The sequence below is a fragment of the Salvelinus sp. IW2-2015 genome, unplaced genomic scaffold, assembly GCF_002910315.2.
Source record: "Salvelinus sp. IW2-2015 unplaced genomic scaffold, ASM291031v2 Un_scaffold2415, whole genome shotgun sequence".
Lineage (NCBI taxonomy): Eukaryota > Metazoa > Chordata > Actinopteri > Salmoniformes > Salmonidae > Salvelinus > Salvelinus sp. IW2-2015.
This window is the reverse complement of record NW_019943736.1, coordinates 235,452-243,580: the sequence shown is the minus strand read 5'-3', so window position 1 is coordinate 243,580 and position 8,129 is coordinate 235,452. Positions and strand designations below refer to the sequence as shown.

At 41.2% G+C, this 8,129-nt stretch overlaps 1 long non-coding RNA gene across 2 annotated transcripts in view; it reads right to left on the bottom strand.

Annotated features, from left to right (window-relative positions):
* LOC139025244 (uncharacterized) overlaps nt 1-658 on the bottom strand; it is a 1,995-nt gene extending 1,337 nt beyond the window's left edge. For both annotated transcript variants that reach the window (XR_011476727.1, XR_011476728.1), the window contains exon 1: nt 11-658. This is a non-coding gene — a long non-coding RNA (uncharacterized lncRNA). The remainder of the gene's footprint in view (nt 1-10) is intronic.
* Nucleotides 659-8,129: the final 7,471 nt, after the last annotated feature.

Genomic DNA, 8,129 nt, shown 5'->3' with positions numbered 1-8,129 from the left:
GATCTGACACTGTGTCCAGTAGATGTTGAACGGACACTGTGTCCAGTAGATGTTGAACGGACACTGTGTCCAGTGAGTTGCTTATAAACAAACACAGGTTGAAAGCCACTGTTGCATAATAGCACAAAAGCATATGCTGTAAATACTGAAATGTTCCATGTTTTCCACCATAAAAAACAACAACATATTTACAAAGATGTTTTGATTAAACATCACATTTTCTACAAAGTTTAACATTTTATGATTCACAGTACATTTTCTACAAAGTTTGAATAAGTCAACAAACAAACAAACAAACTCAATAATGCAGATGCCACCAGATGTTTCAGGAAGTCAGGATGTAACCATATAAATAAACACATCGTTACATGAGTATAATGTTACAAAAAAAAACAAGAGAAGAAGAATTGGGCAAGGCAGCAGAGGATCAAGTAACCTGCTATTGTAGAGCACAAAGACATCCTCCATAATCTAGAGATGAAACAACATTCCACATGCATACAGTAGTCTAGGCTACTGACAGCCAAGACGGTCGGACATAAAAGTCTGACAATAGTCTGTGAACTATAACCCTGAGATCAGTCTGTCATGGCCATGGGCTCAGTGCTGTGGGCTCAGTGCTGTGGGCTCAGTGCTGTGGGCTCAGTGCTGTGGGCTCAGTGCCAGTATGTTTATTGATAAGGTCAGAATATCAGTATGCTGATGCAGATGGTAATATCAGTATGTTTGATGAATAGAGGTAGGTATCATTATGGTTTGATGATCAGAGGTAGATATCAGTTAGTTGATCATAGAGGTAGGTCTCAGTATGTTGATGATAGATGGAGATATCAGTATGTTAATGATAGAGGTAGGTATCATTAGTTGATGGATAGAGGTAGATAATCAGTAATGTTGATGAATAGAGGTACGATACAGTATGTTGATGATAGAGGTAGTATCAAGTTAAATGTTGATGAATAGAGGTAGATATCAGTATGTTGATGATAGAGGTAGATATCAGTATTTGATGATAGAGGCAATACAGTATGTTGAATGATGAGGTAGATATTATTCTATACAATATAGGGTAATATCAGTATGTTTGAATGATAGAGGTATATATCCAGTATGTTTGATGCATAGAGGTTGAGTATCAGTATGTTGATGCTAGAGGTGAGATATCATTTGTTGATGATAGACGGTAAGATATCAGTATTTGATTGATAGAGGTGATATCGTTATGTTGATTGATAGAAGGTAGATATAGTATGTTGTGATAGAGGTATTATCAGTATGTTGATGATAGAAATAGGTCCTCCTACATTAATGTTCAATGAGCCTGTGATCTGAGAAAGGTATGGCTTGGTCTACCAGCACGGGTTAGGGTTAGCCAGGTTCTGGTGATGATCTGTCTGATGCGGGGGAGACCAGGGTGTTTGCTGTAGAGCAAGGCGGACGCTGAGGCGGGCCGTGGCAGCGGGTGTGGCCAGAAGCAGAGTCGCTGTCCCCATCTCCTCTTGGCTGTCAGAGCCAGGCTTACTCTCCTCTACCCTCTGATTCTGTTCAGGGAGCCTAGATAGTAGAGACTCCTACATGCTTCTACACACACACACACACCACACAACACACAACACACACACACACACACACACACACACACCACACACACACACACAGACACACACACACACACACACACACACACACACACACACCACACCACACACACAGACCATTCGACATGGACACCCCATAAGTTACTGTATGCTGTGGTGTGTGTGTGTGTGCGTGCGTGCGTTGCGTCCGTGCCTGTCCGCTGTCTGTCCTGTCTGTCCGTCTGTCTGGTCTGGTCGCTTGTCAGGGGTGGAGCAGAGAGCTCCTTCAGCTTCTACAGCATTTGCCTCCACCATCATCACATCCATCAACCAGTTAATTACTGTCATGGATAATTAGCATTCAATGGTTATAGGGCACATAGCCCTACCTATACACTGGAGCATTTTTAATGTGGGAGGACACCCCTTTGCCTTAGGAAGACTACCCCACATTAGGCAGATTCATATTTTTATATATGGGAATTTTTGTGATATACGGTAGGTAAATTTACCGACTACATACGTCTGAGAGGTGAGAAGCGTCTATCCTTCTAGTGCACTTCACAGTGATTTATTTGAATTTGGACTCTATAGGCTTGTTTAGAGTCAGGTGCACAGATGTGTGTGAATTTACTGAACGTGTGTACCACAATTAGGACACAACGCACTCGAAATGTGTAGTCCTCTGTTTTAATTTATCTATAACAACAAAGTGCCTTGGCTTTCTTCTATTTGAAAACCTACCTAACTGCACATTGAGCTCCCTGTTCAAAACTATGTTCAATCTCAGGGCGACTGTTGCACAAACCTGAATACAGCTTTTCCAGTCCCCGGCGATGTTGGTTGGCGTTGGTCCCTTGAGAACCTCATTGAAAAAAACTGATTTATGCACTTCTACACTGTGCCCGACAAGAGAGGGAATTAGCTTACAATCCATAAAACACACGTGCAAGGTCAAATTTGGTCAAATAAAACAAAGAAAAAACATTTTCAAAAAAGCATCCTGCTTTTTCAACCAAAGTAAGTCGTTGTAACGCATAAAACCTAATTGGCATACTTTTTTTTTGTATTACTGAATCTAAGCATTCTAAGCGACGAATACCATTTTCAACTTTTGCTAGTCACCATAAAAACCGCTTTTAAAGCACGTTGCAGGAGACCAACAACAAAGTGCGCAACTTGCGAGGCAAATCTCAGCAGAGGTTGCCGGGGTAACCAACGCTCCGGGCCGTTTCCATAGTAATAGAACGCGGCTTGGCCGTTTCCATAGCGAAGAGGGACGCGGTGAGTTTCGATGGGTAGAGTGGAGGGCTACTTCTGTAGGCCTCGCCTTACGATAACAATTGGTTAATGATCAATCCTTTTGCTGCAGCGGGACGGCAAACAGACTTTCTGCGGGATACTAATATTTGAAGACCTCCGTGGCAGATCAATAGAGTTCTAATCAATGATTTATATATATACAACCATGATATAAATGATGGTATACATCATTGGTTTCTAATTGGCCTAACTCTAATGAGCCATTTGATAATGGGGCCAAAAACGGGATGAATCCCGCTGTGGTGTAGTGGTGCCTGGCGAAGTGGAAAACTAAACATTTCGCTAAACGGCCCGCCCAGCTGAAGAGAAAAGCACCTTTGTGAAAACTTCTGACAAAAGTTGACCATACACTCTGGAATGACCGAAAATGAGGGAATTCCCAGATTGGTCTTTCACAGTCAGCGCCCAACCACTGTACAGTGGAAGAAGTCTCATGTAAGGCCCTATCTATTGAAATATATATAAATTCACAGATTTCTGATTTGTTCATTTTTTTCCATCTCTAAGTCAATGTTTAAAAAATAAAATAATATCATGTGGAATTTTCGTATTTATACAACACCAATCAAGAAGTTTTGGCACACCTACTAAATTCACGGGTTTTCTTTTGTTTTATTATTCTAACATTGCAGAATAATAGTGAAGACATCAAAACTATGGAACTAAACACACATATGGAATCATGTAGTAACCAAAAAAGTGTTTAACAAATCAAAATGCATTTTGTATTTGAAGAATTCTTCAAAGTAGCCACCCTTTGCCTTGGGAATGACAGCTTTGCAACCCGGCTTGGGCAATTCTCTCAAACCACTTTATAAGGTAGTCACCTGGAATGCATTTCCATTTAACAGGTGTGCCCTTGTTAAAAGTTAATTGTGGAATTTATTTCCTTCTTAATGGTTGAGCCAATCAGTTGTGTTATGACCAGGAGGTTGGTATCGAGAAGACGGCCCTATTAGTGAAGACCACGACAGGTCCCAACAAGCAAAGATAAATGACAGTCCATCAATTACTTTAAGACAAGTAGAAAGTTAACCTCTGCTGCAGAGGATACGTTCATTAGAGTTACAGCCTCAGAATTGGCAGCCAAATAATCTTCACAGTGAGTAAAGTACAGATACATCTAACCATCAACGTTCAGGGAGACTGTGTGAAATCAGGCCTTCAATGGTCGAATTGCTGCAAGAAAACCTACTAAAGCCGCAATAAGAACAAGGGACTTGCTTGGGCCAAGGAAAAAACGAAGCAATGGACATAGCCGGTGGAGGAATCTTTCCTTTGTCTGATGAGTCCAAATTTGAGTTTTGTTCCAACCACCGTGTCTTTGTGCGCCACGCAGAGTAGTGAACGGATGATCTCCGCATGTGTGGTTCCCACCGTGAAGGCATGGGAGGAGGAGGTGTGGGGGTGCTTGCTGTTGCAACTGGATTTATTTCGAATTCAAGGCACACTTAACCAGCATGGCTACCACGCATTCTGCAGCGATGCTATCCCATCTGGTTTGTGCTTAGTGGGACTATCATTTGTTTTTCAACACGCCAATGACCCAACACACATTCAGGCTGTGTAAGGGCTATTTGACCACGAAGGAGAGTGGAATTGGAGTGCTGCATCCAGATGACCTGGCCCTCCACAAAATCAACCGACCTCAACCAATTGAGATGGTTTGGGATGAAAAGTTTGGACAGAAGATACAGCGACAATGAGCCAACACGTGCTCAGCGTATGTGGGAACTTCCTTCAAGGCTGTTGGAAGATTCCAGGGTGAAGCCTGGTTACGAGAATGCCCCCCAGTTGTTGCCAAGCTGTGTCATCAAGGCAAAGGCGTGGCTACTTTTGAATAATCTAGATCTAAATATATTTTTGATTTGTATAACAAAAAAAAATGGTTACTACAATGATTCCAAATGTGTTTATTTCACGTTTTGAGGTCTTCAACTATTATTTCTACATGTAGAGAAAAAGTGAAAAATTAAGAAAATCCAAGGAATGAGTAGGTGTGTCCAAACATTTGACTGGTATCTGTATCTGTGACCAACATATACATATTATTTCTAGTCATGTGAATCCCGTCACGTAGCAAATGTTTTTTTTCTTCATGACTGGGATTCCTTATGACCTTGTAACTCAGTAAAATCTTTTTTGAAACAATTGTTTCATGTTTGCGTTTATATTTTTAATTGTATTTTTATTTTTTCAGAGTATATATTATATAATTCATGGATTATGTTTTTTAAATACTTTTAAATATAAAATAGTGTGGTAATATGTACCCTTTTCCTGTGAAAAATACTATTGTTCAACCCATAGTCTTACTGCCCTACTGCCAGCAGTAAGCTCCGCCTCTACGAGCCCATAGGCCGTGGGGTCACTGCTTTGCCAGCTATTTGCTAGAAGGGGGACCTGCTCGCATAAATTATAACAGCAAACAAGTAAAGGACTGTCCTGGGCCCACTCAAATGTGTGTTCAGTCAGAACTTTCCTAGACTCTGCTCTCTCAGGTACAGATGGCGCAAAAAATAAAAACACTAAAAAAATAACTTGTGGATAACAATCAGAACAGTCATGGCAGCCTGGGACCTGCATAAACGGACCATTTACATGCCAACAAAAAGGACAGAGGGACTAGTAGATGTTCTCAAATGGTGAATCAGGTTCTACTGTTACTTGACAGGGTCCTAAACGTCATGAAACCCGGGGCGTATACAAAGCATGATTCAAATAATCCAGCCAATCGGCGGCCCGCCCCTGGTTTTAAACAACTGCGGTTTTTTTATTTCATTCATCTGGCAGCCATTTATTTTATATTAATTTTATCCCCAGTTTACTTATATAGTTGTTTGCATCTTTTGAATCTTCTCTCTTTGACTCTTTACGGATATTTCCATTCCGTCATGAAACTGCCAATTTTGGAGCATTTGGTGCAAAGGCTACCTGACATTGCTGCTCTTAAAATTGGGAAGAAATACTATTTATCTACATAAACATTCTGGTCTGGGTTTCTGTTAGCCATTATTATTTGATATGGCGTATACCCTCCACTACACTAACTATTTTGACAGGTATCGTGGGGTTTAAGACGTGACCGCTGTACGCAATGCCAACAACCACAACAAAACAAACCACAACAACAACAAAGTGGGTTATATCGACATGGCTGTTGGTGCGTTTAAAACTTAGGAGGAGATGAATTTTACATTTTTTAATGAATCACGGCCTTTTTCTATTAAGCATATTGGATGACTGGTCATTCATTTCCATTCAACGCCAGTAACGTAACATCCATAGTTTCAGCTACTACATGATCACATGACATTTTTCCCTATAACTCATAACGAGGTTTACTAAACTAGCCTACAAATTAAAGTTTACCAACACGTAGGTGCACACAGGTCAAGAGACATTAGAGTAATAAGCTGAGCAGACATTGCACATTCAATACCGCCTTGCACACTGCTCTTGCCTTTGCACTCGTTTATTGCCTGATCTAGTGTGTACTCATTAATCCAAACAGTTGCAAACAAAAGTTTCTCTATTGGACAAATTCAGGTATGTTTATCCCTCGTTTTGGTTGCGTTTTGTTCTGTTTAAGAATGTTTTTTTCAACAGAATCGACGGAAATGAATACACCACTGAATTCACCCACACACAGTTCACTTTCATAGCAGCCACGTAACAGCAGACACCTTTGCTCATTCTATTCCTTTCTTGCATCTCGTTCTTCATTCCTCTCTCACCTTTTTCCTTCACGTATGGACTTCAGTGCACAACACATCAGCTGTCCTTGCCAGGGCGAAAAAAACCTTTAAAGCAAAACTTCATACCATAACGGCGCTACCCACACCCTACATCATTGTCCACCTATATTAGCTAACATCATAGTCAATAATAACTACCAGAAAGCACTACAATCGTGCAGTCAGGGTACAAACAGTAGTTAGCAGTTACATCAGCGTGCCTCGTGGGCAAGACCATAGATGTTGAATCTGACACTGTGGTCCCAGTAGATGTTGAACGACCTGGTGTCGCAGAATGTTGATCTGAACTCCTGTTGCCCAGTAAGATGTTTTGATCTACGCCAACTGTGTCCAGAGATGTTGATCTGACACTGTTCCAGTAGATGTTTGATCCTGAACACTTTGTGTCCCAGTAGAATGTTGATCTGACAACGTGTGTCCCAGGTAGAATGTTGATCTGACCTGTGTCAGTAGATGTTTGATCCTGCCACGTGTCACGTAGATGTTGAAAGCGGACACTGTGTCCATAAAGACTGGTTGAACGGACACTGTGGTCAGTACAGATGTTGATCTGACACTGGTGTCCAGTAGATGTCGGATCTGCACTGTGGTCCAGTAGACTGTTGAACGGAACACTGGTGTTAGTAGATGTTGAAATCTGACACTTGTGTCCAGTAGATGTTGATCTGAACACTGTGGTCCAGTTAGATTGTTGATCTGACACTGTGTCCAGTTTTTTAAGAATGTTTTTTTTTTTTTTTTGAACGGACACTGTGTCCAGTAAGATGTTTTGAACGACACTGTGTCCAGTGAGTTGCTTCATAAACAAACACAGGTTGAAAGCCACTGTTGCATAACTCAGCCACAAAAGCATCTGCTGTAAATACTGAAATGTCCATGTTTTCCCACCATAAAACAACAACATATTTAAGTATGTTTTTTGATTAAACATCACCATTTTCTACAAAGTTTTAAACACATTTTTATGATTCACACGTAAAACATTTTTCTACAAAGTTTGAATAAGTCAACAAACAAACAAACAAACTCAATAATGCAGATGCCACCAGATGTTTCAGGAAGTCCAGGAATGTAACCATATAATAAACACATCTTCATGAGTATATATGTTTCAAGACAAAAAAAACAAGAGAAGAAGAATTGGGCAAGGCAGCGAGGAATCAAGTAAACCTGCTAATTGTAAGAGCACAAAGACATCCTCCATAATCTAGAGATGAAACAACATTCCACATGCATACAGTAGTTCTAGGCTACTGACAGCCAAGACGGTCGGACATAAAAGTCCTGCCAATAGTCCTGTGAACTATAACCCTGAGTCAGTCCTGTCATGGCCATGGGCTCAGTGCTGTGGGCTCAGTGCTGTGGGCTCCAGTGCGTGTGGGCTCCGTGCTGTGGGGGCTCAGTGCTGTGGGCTCAGTGCTGTGGGCTCAGTGGCCTGTGGGCTCAAGTGCCCGTGGGCTTCAGTGGCCGT